This window comes from Pristiophorus japonicus, chromosome 15 (assembly GCF_044704955.1).
Source record: "Pristiophorus japonicus isolate sPriJap1 chromosome 15, sPriJap1.hap1, whole genome shotgun sequence".
Lineage (NCBI taxonomy): Eukaryota > Metazoa > Chordata > Chondrichthyes > Pristiophoridae > Pristiophorus > Pristiophorus japonicus.
Genome location: NC_091991.1, coordinates 31886990 through 31899547, shown reverse-complemented (window position 1 = coordinate 31899547; position 12558 = coordinate 31886990). Strand labels below are relative to the sequence as shown.

Genomic DNA, 12558 nt, shown 5'->3' with positions numbered 1-12558 from the left:
AGGAGGGAAGGAGCCTCTGATCGCGGCAGTGCTGCACGGGACATTGTGCCACGCTGCAGCTCGACTGCCCTTCTTACCGGCTTCAGCGCTTGATTTCGCGATCCACTTCCCTCCTGGAGCACTAAACCGGAAGTTTGCATCTGCTAGAATTGCGTAGCGCCCAGCGATACTTTTGTGCTCCCGCAAAAATTACCGCCCCATACAGCGCGCTGCGCCATTTCTAGCTCTCAATGTCTTATCACTTTCTCACCATGCCCCCAATAGGGGAATTCAGAAGAAACTTTACCCAAAGAGTGGTGTGAATGTGGAACTCACAACCACCGGGAGTGATTGAAGCGAATTAGATGCATTTAAGGGGAGGCAAGACAAGCATATGAGGGAGAGGGGAATAGAGGGTTACGCTGATAGATTTATATGAGGAAAGACGGGAGGAGGCTCGAGTGGAGCATAAATGCTGGCATGGACTGGTGCAGCCGATACAATGGGGTACAGTAGCAAAATGGCTATGTTACTGGGCTAGTGATCCAGAAGCCTGGACTAATAATCTGGAAATGTGTTCAAATCCCATCATGACAGCTGTGAAATTAGATTCAGTTAATTAAATAAATCTGGAATAAAAAGCTAGAATCAGTAACGGTGACCATGAAACTACCAGATTGTCATAAAAACCCATCTGGTTCACTCATGTTCTTTCAGGAAGTAAATCTGCCGTCCTTACCCGGTGTGGCCTATATGTGACTCCAAACCCACAGCAATATGGTTGACTCTTAACTGCCCTCTGCGGTTCCATAAGGCGGCTCACCACCAGCTTCTCAAAGGCAGTTAAGGATGGGCAATAAATGCCGGTCTTGCCAGTTGACCACCCACGTCCCAGGAACAAGTAACAAAAAAAGAATGGCCTGTTTCTGTGTTGTATATTCCATGTAATTTTACTATCAAATTGCAGTCGCTATAATTATTCAGGCATCTCTGTCGCAGCCTCCTTGCTAAACCCTAGCCACATCTCCTTTTTCATTTCGAGGTAGCTGTGCTCAGTACAGTTTTGAACAGCAATGGAACGTGATGAGATCACTTGCAGCAGTTGTCTACTCTTGCTGTCACCCTGTTTAAATTTTTTTTTAAAATTGCATTGATACAGTGTCTTTCGCAACCTCGATGTCCCAGAGTGCTTTGTAGCCAAAGAAACAGTACTTGGTAAAATAATGGGACTTTAGGTGGATAAGTCCCCTGGACCTCATGGCTTGCAACCTAGGGTCTTAAACGAAGTGGTGCAGAGATAGTGGATGCATTGGTTATGATCTACCAAAATTCCCTGGATTCTGGTTCGGACCCAGTGGATTGGAAAACTGCAAATGTAACGCCCCTATTTAAAAAAGGAGACAGACAGAAAGCAGGAAACTATAGACCAGTTAGCCATTATCTGTTGTTGGTAAAATGCTGGAGTCCGTTATTAAGGAAGCAGTAGCAAGACATTTGGAATTCAATCAAGCAGAGTCAGCATGGTTTTATGAAAGGGAAATCATGTTTGACAAATTTGCTGGAGTTCTTTGAGGATGTAACGAGCAGGGTGGATAAGGGGAAACCAGTGGATGTGGTGTATTTGGATTTCCAGAAGGCATTCGATAAGGTTCCACATAAAAGGTTACTGCACAAGATAAAAGTTCACGGGGTTGGGGGTAATATATTAGCATGGATAGAGGATTGGCTAACTAACAGAAAACAGAGAGTTGGGATAAATGTGTCATTTTCCGGTTGGCAAACAGGCCGCAGGGATCGGTGCTTAGGCCTCAACTATTTACAATCTATATTAATGACTTGGATGAAGGGACCAAGTGTAATGTAGCAAAGTTTGCTGATGATACAAGATGGGTGGGAAAGCAAATTGTGAGGAGGACACAAAATCTGCAAAGGGATATAGACAGGCTAAGTGAGTGGGCAAAAATTTGGCAGATGGAGTATAATGTGGGAAAATGTGAGGTTATCCACTTTGGCAGAAAAAATTGAAAAGCAAATTATAATTTAAATGGTGAAAGATTGCAAAGTGCTGCAGTACAGAGGGACCTGGGGGTTCTTGTGCATGAAACACAAAAAGTTAGTGTGCAGGTACAGCAAATAATCAGGGAGGCAAATGGAATATTGGCCTTTATTGCAAGGTGGATAGAGTATAAAAGCAGAGAAGTCCTGCTACAACTGTACAGGGTATAGGTGAGGCCACACCTGGAGTACTGCATACAGTTTTGGTCTCCGTATTTAAGGAAGGACATACTTGCATTAGAGGCAGTTCAGAGAAGGTTCACTGGGTTGATTCTGGAGATGAGGGGTTGACTTATGAAGATAGGTTGAATAGATTGGGTCTGTACTTATTGAAGTTCAGAAGGATGAGAGGTGATCTTATGAAAACATACAAGATAATGAGGGGGCTCAACAAGGTGGATGCAGCGAGGATATTTCCACTCATAGGGGAAACTAAAATTAGGGAACACGGCCCAAATTTGCCCAGGAGTTGCTCTGTTTTTTTTGGAGCAACTTGATTTTTCTGGAGTACCTTAAAAATCCCCATTCTGCCCATTTAATTTACGCCAGTGTAAGTGAGTTCGTTGGGATTTTTTTTAGTTTAGTTTTTTTTCAAAAGGGGGTGTTACCAGCCATTTTGGCCATTTAAGTCAGTTTGGACAGCTAATAGTTGCTTCAAACTAACTTAGGCCGTATAGAAAATCTTTCTGGAGAGTTAAGAAATCAGCGCAGGTAGCCAGAGATGGGGGGAGCAAGGGAAGTGGAGAGGATCTTGCAAAGCACTGAAAACCAACAACAACATTCAAGAAGCATAAAAACCATCAATAATAAATAAAAAAAATAAAACTTAAGTCCTACCTTCCCAACTTGGCCCACCGAGGGACGACTTCTCTCCGAGGGACTTCATAAGAACATAAGAATTAGGAACAGGAGTAGGCCATCCAGCCCCTCGAGCCTGCTCCGCCATTCAACAAGATCATGGCTGATCTGGCCGTGGACTCAGCTCCACTTACCCGCCCTCTCCCCGTAACCCTTAATTCCCTTATTGGTTAAAAATCTATCTATCTGTGACTTGAATACATTAAATGAGCTAGCCTCAACTGCTTCCTTGGGCAGAGAATTCCACAGATTCACAACCCTCTGGGAGAAGAAATTCCTTCTCAACTCGGTTTAAATTGGCTCCCCCGTATTTTGAGGCTGTGCCCCCTAGTTCTAGCCTCCCCTACCAGTGGAAACAACCTCTCTGCCTCTATCTTGTCTATCCCTTTCATGATTTTAAATGTTTCTATAAGATCACCACTCATCCTTCTGAACTCCTTCGAGTAAAGACCCAGTCTACTCAATCTATCATCATAAGGTAACCACCTCATCTCCGGAATCAGCCCAGTAAATCGTCTCTGTACCCCCTCCAAAGCCAGTATATCCTTCCTTAAGTAAGGTGACCAAAACTGCACGCAGTACTCCAGGTGCGGCCTTACCAATACCCTATACAGTTGCAGCAGGATCTCCCTGCTTTTGTACTCCATCATTTCTCTCCAGAGAAGGAAGCGGACGGCCTGTGCGGCAGGCTACTCGGCCAGGGATAGGGGCGGCGAACATCGGGTCATCCCTTCGGCCAGGGTAAGGGGCAGCGAGCATTGTGTCCCGCTCACAGCCTGCAGGATGCGCTGGGAGGCCGAGGAGCTACTGCGCATGCGCGCAGACTCCACCACGCACGCGGACAGCTGCCGGCAATGTTTATGGCGCAGTGCTGTAGCTCCGCTACCACTGCACTATATACCCCGCGCCAGGACCCGGGACACACAGCAGAGCAGGTAGAATCATGAGTGTTTTTGCCGCTGATTTGAGCGCACAAAGTCAGCACATCTCGGGTTAGTGCGCCGGAAAAAGGGGTTGGGGAAATTTGGGCCCATAGTCTCAGAATAAGGGGCCACCCATTTAAAACTGAGATGAGGAGTGTTATGTATGCAAAACCTTGTAACCAGCATTCTACTGCCACCAGAGGGAGCATCTGTTGGAGTCCCAAGGGATCCCAACATCCCCTGGGAGCACTGCATATAAGCAGGTCTGCCATACTGTGCAGCACTTTGGAGTCAGAATAACGAGACTAAGGTCACACTTACTCAAGTCTACAGTACTCATTTGCTTTATTTGAGACCTAACAACTGGTGACGAGTAATAGATAACGAACCATCACGCAAAAATGCAAAGAACTGTTGGTATCTTGGAGAAATTCTCAGAAGGTGACAATTGGGAAGCCTTCGTGGAGCAACTCGACCAATATTTTGTGGCCAACGGAAGGGAATGAGAACGCTGCTAAACAAACGGCAATCCTCCTCACCGTCTGCGGGGCAACAACCTATGGCCTCATGAAGAATCTTCTTGCTCCGGTGAAATCACCAACCAAATCGTATGAAGAACTGTGTACGCTGGTCCGGGAGCACCTAAATTCAAAGGAGAGCATTCTGATGGCAAGGTATTGCTTTTATACATGTCAGCGGTCTGAAAGCCAGGAAGTGGCGAGTTACGTTGCCAAACTAAAGCACCTTGCAGGACATTGCGAATTTGATGGATTCCTGGAGCAAATGCTAAGAGACTTCTTTGTGCTTGGCATTGGCCATGAGGTTATCCTTCGCAAACTATTGACTGTTGAAACACCAAACCTGAGCAAAGTCATATGATAGCCCAGGCCTTTATGTCCACCAGCGATAACACCAAACAAATTTTGCAACATGAAGATTCATCGGCAAGTACTGTATACAACGTAACGTCGTTTTCAGGCAGAATGTACACGCCTGCAGTTGCATGACCTCAGATGACTCAGAGTCCACCATCAAGTGTGAATGCGAGGCAATTAACACCCTGTTGGCGCTGTGGAGGTGATCATCGAGTCCATCAATGGCGCTTCAAATACTATGCGTGCAAAGGCTGTGGAACAATGGGACACCTCCAGTGAATGTGCAGACGAGCTGCAAACCCTGCAAACCACCACGTTGCAAAGGAAGACCGATCCATGGCGGATCAAACTGAACTAGAGACTCGAACCGAGGAGGCAGAAGTGTACGGGGTACACAACTTCACCACGAAATGTCCACCGATCATGTTAAAAGTTGAACTGAACGGAATTCCAGTATCCATCGAAATGGACATGGGTGCGAGTCAGTCTATCATAAGCAAAAAGGCCTTCGACAGGCTGTGGGGCAACAAGGCACACAGGCCCAAGCTTAGCCCCATTTATACCAAGCTGAGAACTTACACCAAAGAGCTGATCCCTGTAATAGGCAATGCAGCAGTAAAAGTCTCCTATGATGGAGCGGTGCACGAACTACCACTATGGATTGTACCAGGAGATGGCCCCACACTGTTCGGCAGAAGCTGGCTGGGAAAAATCCGCTGGAGTTGGGACGACATCAGAGCGCTTTTGTCCGTCGACGACGCCTCATGTGCCCAGGTTTTGAGCAAGTTCCCATCATTGTTTGAGCCAGGCATCGAAGTTTCTCTGGGGCGAAGGTGCAGATCCATTTGGTTCCCGTTACACGACCTATCCACCACAAGGCACGTGCGGTGCCATACGTGATGCAAGAGCAAGTGGAGATCGAGCTGGACAGGCTGCAATGAGAGGGCATCATCGCGCCGGTGGAGTTCAACGAGTGGGCCAGTCCTATTGTTCCAGTTCTCAAGGGCGATGGCATGGTCAGAATTTGTGGGAAATCTAAAGTAACGATTAACCGTTTTTCGCTGCAGGACCAGTACCTGCTACCCAAGGCAGACGACCTATTTGCGACGCTGACAGGAGGGAAGACGTTCACCAAGTTGGACCGGACCTCGGCCTACATGACGCAGGAGCTAGCGGAATCTTCGAAAGGCCTCACCTGCATCAACACGCACAAAGGTCTGTTCATCTACAATAAATGCCCGTTTGGAATTCAACTGGCCGTGGCTATTTTTCAAAGGATCATGGAGAGTCTGCTAAAATTGGTTCCGCGCACCATGGTTTTCCAGGACGACATACTGGGCACAGGTCGGGACATCATCGAACACTTGCAGAACCTGGAAGAGATTCTAGAGTCGGCTAGATTGCGTGGGACTCAGATTGAAATGCTCAGTGTGTTTTCCTGGCGCCTGAGGTTGTGTTCTTGGGGAGAAGAATCGCGGCAGACGGCATCAGACCCTCCGACACCAAGACGGAGGCCATCAAGAATGCACCGAGACCACAGAACGTGATGGAGCTGCGGTTGTTCCTGGGACTCCTCAATTATTTTGGTAATTTCCTACCCGGGTTAAGCACCTTGCTAGAACCTCTACATGTGTTGCTACGCAAGGGAGATGACTGGGTATGGGGGAAATCACAAGAGACTGCTTTTGAGAGAGCCAGAAATCTGTTATGTTCCAACAAACTGCTTGTTCTATATGACCCATGTAAACGTTTAGTGCTAGCTTACGATGCGTCTTCGGATAGGGTCAGGTATGTGTTACAACAAGCAAATGAATCGGGAACATTGCAACTGGTCGCTTATGCGTCCAGGAGTTTGTCCAAGACCGAAAGGGCCTACAGCATGATTGGAAAAAGAAGCTCTGGCATGTGTATACAGGGTGAAAAAAATGCACCAGTATCTGTTTGGGCTTAAGTTCGAGTTAGAAACTGACCATAAGCCGCTCATATCGCTATTCTCAGAGCAAAGGTATTAATACCAGTGCCTCTGCTCGCATCCAAAGATGGGTGTTCACGGTGTCTGCATATGACTATGTAATTCGCCACAGGCCAGGCACAGAGAACTGTGCTGATGCTCTAAGTCGGCTACCATTGCCCACCACCGGGGTGGAAATAGCACAGCATGCAGACCTGCTCTTGGTGAAGGATGCATTTGAAAACGAAAAGTTACCTGTTAAGGCCCGCTGGATCAGGACCTGGACTAGCCAGGATCCTTTACTTTCCCTTGTTTTAAAAAAAGCTGTGTCCTCCATGGGAGCTGGTCCAGCGTCCCAGCGGAGATGCATGAAGAGATCAAGCCGTTCCAGCGGCGCAAAGACAAAATGTTCATACAGGCGGACTGTCTTTTGTGGGGTAATCGCGTGGTTTTGCCTAAGAAAGGCAGGGAAACGGTCATACGCGACGTACACTGTACCTACCCAGGCATAGTAATGATGAAAGCTATAGCCAGATCCCATGTGTGATGGCCCGGCATCGACTCAGATTTGGAGTCTTGCGTGCGCCAGTGCAACACTTGCTCTCAACTGAGCAATGCACCCAGGGAGACACCGCTAAGTTTGTGGTCATGGCCCTCCAAACCGTGGTCTAGGATCCACGTTGTCTTTGCTGGCCCGTTTCTAGGCAAAATGTTTTTGGTTGTTGTGGATGCTTATTCAAAATGGATTGAGTGCGTAATAATGTCTGTAAGCACTTCCACTGCCACCATAAAAAGCCTACGAGCCATGTTTGCCACACACGGCCTGCCTGATGTCCTTGTCAACGACAATGGGCCGTGCTTCACCAGGAATTCGTGACCCGCAATGGGATCAAGCACGTCGCATCTGCCCTGTTCAAACCCGCTTCTAATAGCCAGAGAGAACGGGCAGTCCAAACCATCAAGCAAAGCTTGAAACGTGTGTCGAAAGGCTCCCTGCAGACCCACCTGTCCTGAGTCCTGCTCAGCTACCGAACAAGACCCCACTCACCGGGGTTCCCCCTGCCGAACTGCTCCTGAAAAGGGCACTCAAAACAAGGCTCTGTCTAGTCCATCCTGATCTCCATGATCATGTCGAGGGCAGGTGGCATCAACAAAGCATGTACCATGATCGCGCAAATTTGTCACACGATATTGAAGTCAATGACCTTGTATTTGTATCCACTATGGACATGGTCCCAAATGGCTTCCTGGCACTGTCGTAGCCAAAGAAGGGAGTAGGGTGTTTGAGGTCAAACTTGCAAATGGACTAACTTGCAGAAAGCATTTGGACTAAACCAAACTGCGATTCATAGACAGCCACGAGCAACCTGAAGAGGATACCACCAACTTCGACCCTCCGATACACACACAAGTGGCAACCGACATCATGGTTGACCACAAAGCTGCACCCATCATCCCCAGCAGCCCAGCAAGGCCCAACCAACTCACCTGCACCTGTGTTTGTACCGAGACGATCGACTAGGGAGTGAAAAGCCCCAGATTATCTCACCCTGTAAATAAGTGTTCTATTGACTTTTGGGGGGGGGGGGGGAGTGATGTTATGTATGCAACACATTGTAACCAGCATTCTACCGTCACCAGAGGGCGGATCTTTTGGAGTCCCAAGGGAGCCCAGCATCCCTTGGGAGCACTGCATATAAGCAGGCCTCCCATGCTGTGCCAGCATTTTGGAGTCAGAATAAAGAGACTAAGATCACACTTAGTCAAGTCTACAGTACTAAATCACATTGCTTTATTTGAGACCTAACAAGGAGGAATTTCTTCTCGGAGGGTTGTAAATCTATGGAATTCTCTGCCCCAGAGAGCTGTGGAGGCTGAGTCATTGAATATATTTGAGGCAGAGATAGACAGATTTTTGAGCGATAAGGGAATATAAAGGGTTGTGGGGAGTGGGCAGGGAAGTGGAGCTGAGTTCATGATCAAATCAGCCATGATCTTATTAAATGGCGGTGCAGGCTCGAGGGGCCAAGTGGTCTACTCCTGCTCCTATTTCTTACGTTCTAAGTCCTTTTCAAAGTATAGTCACTATTGTAATGTAGGAAATACAGCAGGCAATTTGCGCACAGCAAGCTTCCACAATCGTCAATGTGCTCATGCTCAGGTCATTCATTTTAGTGATATTGGTTGAGGAATAACTATTGGACGGGAGACCGGGGGATAACTCCCCTGCTCTTCTTCGAAATAGTGCAATGAAATCTTTTACATCCACCTGAGAGGGCAGACGGGGCCTCAGGTTAATGTCTGATCCGAAAGACATCACCTCCAACAGTGCAGCACTCCCTCAGCACTGCACTGGAGTGTCAGCCTAGATTTTTGCTCAGTTCTCTGGAGCGGGACTTGAACCCACAACCTTCTGAATCAGAGGCGAGAGTGCCCACTGAGCCACGGCTGATCTTATATTCTGCCAAGTATAATGCTCGTATACCAGCAGTGTCCAAATGGGCTGAATGGCTTCCTTCTGTGCAGTACTATTCTATGATTCTATGAAAACAAAAATGAACTCTCTCCTCATAACTACAGTTTGCCATTCTTGGCACCATCCTGATGAATCTATGCTGTACATTTTCTATGGCCGCAATGTTCTTCTTATAATGTGGCACTCAAAACCGCACACTACCTGTGCTCTAACTAATGTTTGGTGCAAAATTATCTTCTTTACTCTTGTACTTTGTGATTCTGTTTCTAAATCCCAGGACGCTGCTGGCCTTTTTTTTGGACTTTATCAGTCTTCAGTCGCACTGTCGGGAAAATTATGTATTTGAATCCCTGGGTCTCTGTTCATCCATACCCTTTAGTATCGATATATATTCCCATTCCTTGTGTTTCCACATTATATCACATCTTCCACCTGAAGTCTGTTACAGTCCTCGCTGTTTGTCAACATTTTTGTGCTATTAGCAAACCTTGACATTATGTTCCTTTACCCAAGTCAAAGTCATCTATCTACACTCACTGCTTCCTCTTCCATGCTCAGTCTTTCCCCCCCTTCCCTTCACCCTGTCTGGTGTTACCTCCCGTGTACGCACACGCATGCTCTATCGCTCTGTCAGTCAGGCTCATTCTCGTGCTCACTCTCCCGCGCTCTCTCTTCTCTCTCGCTATATTTATTCTCTCGTTCGCAAACTCTCACACGCTCCCTCTTTCGTTCACCTGTGTTCTCATATACATGCTCTCTTACTTGTGTGCGATCTCTCTCTCGCGCTCTCTCTCTCTCTCTCGCGCGCTCTCTCTCGCGCCCTTTCTCTCTCGCTCTCTCGCTCTCGCTCTCTCTCTCGCGCTCTCTCTCGCGCTCTCTCGCTCTCTCTCTCGCGCTCTCTTGCTCTCTCACTCTCGCTCTCTCTCGCTCTCCCATGTCCCCCGTCTCCCCCACCCCTCCCCCCGTCTTCCCCGTCTCTCCTCCCTCTCCCTCTCCCTCTCCCCCTCCCACTCTGTCTCCCACTCACACACATTCTGTCTCATGCATGCGCTCTAGTGCCTGCTTGTTCTTGCATGCACTGCCTCTCTCCTGCTTTCCCTTTCGGGCTTTGAATTCTGTGATGTATTTGCTTTGTGGGTTCTTTGCTTAAGAATTCATAGCAACACATTGCTATTAAGAATTAGTTGGTTTATTAGTAAAGGTTTAACAATCACACTACACATTACCAGTTCATCCACCGGGCTCACAACCACCTGCCTCATCGTGGATTCCCTGAACCCAAGTGACTGGGGTTTTATTGAGTCTTGTGACCATCACGTAACTGGCTAAGCCACTCACCACGCAACAGCTCTACCAGCCTATGAGCATACTCACAAATTCCTTCCTCACTCATCTGCGTGCTCACTCTTTTTTCTCTTACTTGCTCTTTCTTGCTTGCTCTCTTGCTCTATCTTGTGTGCACGTTGTCTCTCAATTGCTCACATTTTCAGGTCTGCTCTCTCGCACTTGCTTGTTTTTTTTTCTTGCTCCCTTTTGCACGCGTGCTCATTTTCTCTCTTGTATGCACACTCGCCTTCACGCTTCCCCTCGCATGCTTGCACTCTTTTTCTGCTGTGCGTTCTCTCTCGGGTGCTTGATCTCACGCTTGCTCTTTTCTCTCTCTCTCTCTCTCTCTCTCTCTCTCTCTCATCCTCGCTCACACGCTCTCATCTCCTTTCTCACTTGCTCTCTGTCTCCTGAATCCAGTTTTAATTTAATTTTTAAAATGCAGCACATGTCTTCACATGTATTAATGTAACTGAGCAAAATAGATTGACGAGGGTGATCCCAGAAGTGAGAGATTATATCTATCAGAAAAGACTAAACAGGCTGGGGTTCTTTTCTCTAGAAACAAGAAGACTGAGAGAGGTCTTTAAAATAATGAAAGGGTTTTATCGGGTAAATGTAGAGAGAATGTTTCCACTTGCGAGGGAGACCAGATCTAGGGGCCATAAATATAAGGTACTCGCTACCACGGGGAGTAGTTGAGGCGAATAGTATAGATGCATTTAAGGGGAAGCTCGGTAAACATATGAGGGAGAAGGGAATAGAGGATTATGCTGATTGGGCGAGATGATATAAGGTGGGAGGAGGCTCGTGTGTGGGGCATAAACACTGGCATGGACCAGTTGGGCCGAATGGCCTGTTTTCTGGGCTGTACATTCTATGTAACGCATAGCACATGCTCAACCTCCTGTACACCACCAATACTTTTGTTGTAACCTAGACAATACCATTATATTGGGACATTGTTCTGTCTCCGTAGATCGTCTAATTGAAGCAATTGCCTGTGTTCTGTACGAACGTTGAACCCAAACGCACTTTACATCCCAGGGAATTGCGTCATAGCAGTTCTTTAGTTATGGTGAAAAGGCCAGCCTCCTGTCATACCCTGCTTGTGCTTTAATGAGTCCCAGAACTGGATTTTATGAATGCCAGATGATTGTAATTGGAAGGAGGCCATTAGGCCCATCGTGCCTGTGCCGGCTCTTTGAAAGAGCGATCCAATTAATGCCACTCCCCCTGGCCTTTCCCCAAATAGCCCTGGCACCAAGCTAAATGCTAGGATTTGATCAATGTTACCTATTTGAATTCCAGTAACATTTTTGTAACTTCTCAATTCTGCGCTTATGAATAAAACACAGATTTGCACAATTAAAATTCTTGCAATGGATCACCTACATACTTCTAATAAGCAAATTGTGGCTTTGTACATTTGATCACAACAGCAAAATAAAACGTGAAAGCATGAAAAATAATGTGTCTGACTTTAGTTATCTCTTGCCACCATTAAACCAATAAAATGTCACATTTTAGTATCTACTTTCTCTTTGTCAGCGGTTTCTAAAGAAGGTGGTTTATGGCAGGGGATTTTCAACAGCCCTGTACAAGTGTAGATAGGGAAGCAAGAATGCTTTAAACCAGACTTCACAGTTCTGTGCAAAATGGAAGGCAGATTTCCACATTCTCTTCACTGTGTGTTGCAGATAAAAATGGCCAGTATATCAAGAGCACCTGCAATAAGAATAGGATTCGTCACTGTCGAAACTCAGTCAACAATAGTCATTTCTGACGGTTGAAGACTGGACGGGGCAGGATTTCCTGAATGTGCACTGTTCGGGGGGCAGTCTCTATGGGGCACACTGGAGGTGCATACTGCTGGTGCCTTCTGAATTTTCCCGCTATCTTCCTGTAGACCTTTCGATGGAATTCTGTCTCTCTAACCTCCTCCAGCCCTACAATCCTCAGAGATCTCTGCGCTCCTCCACTTTTGGCCACTTCCGCATCCATGATTTTAATAGCTCCACCATTGTGCCTTCAGCTATCTAGGCTCTAAAATTACTTCCCTAAATCTTTCCATCTCTCTCTCCTCGCTTAAGACACTCCTTAAAACCTACCTCT

General features: G+C 47.0%; 1 protein-coding gene across 3 annotated transcripts in view; it reads left to right on the top strand.

Moving 5' to 3' along the window:
• c15h12orf56 (chromosome 15 C12orf56 homolog) overlaps positions 1 to 12558 on the top strand; it is a 113328-nt gene that overhangs the window by 39595 nt on the left and 61175 nt on the right. The window lies entirely within an intron of this gene.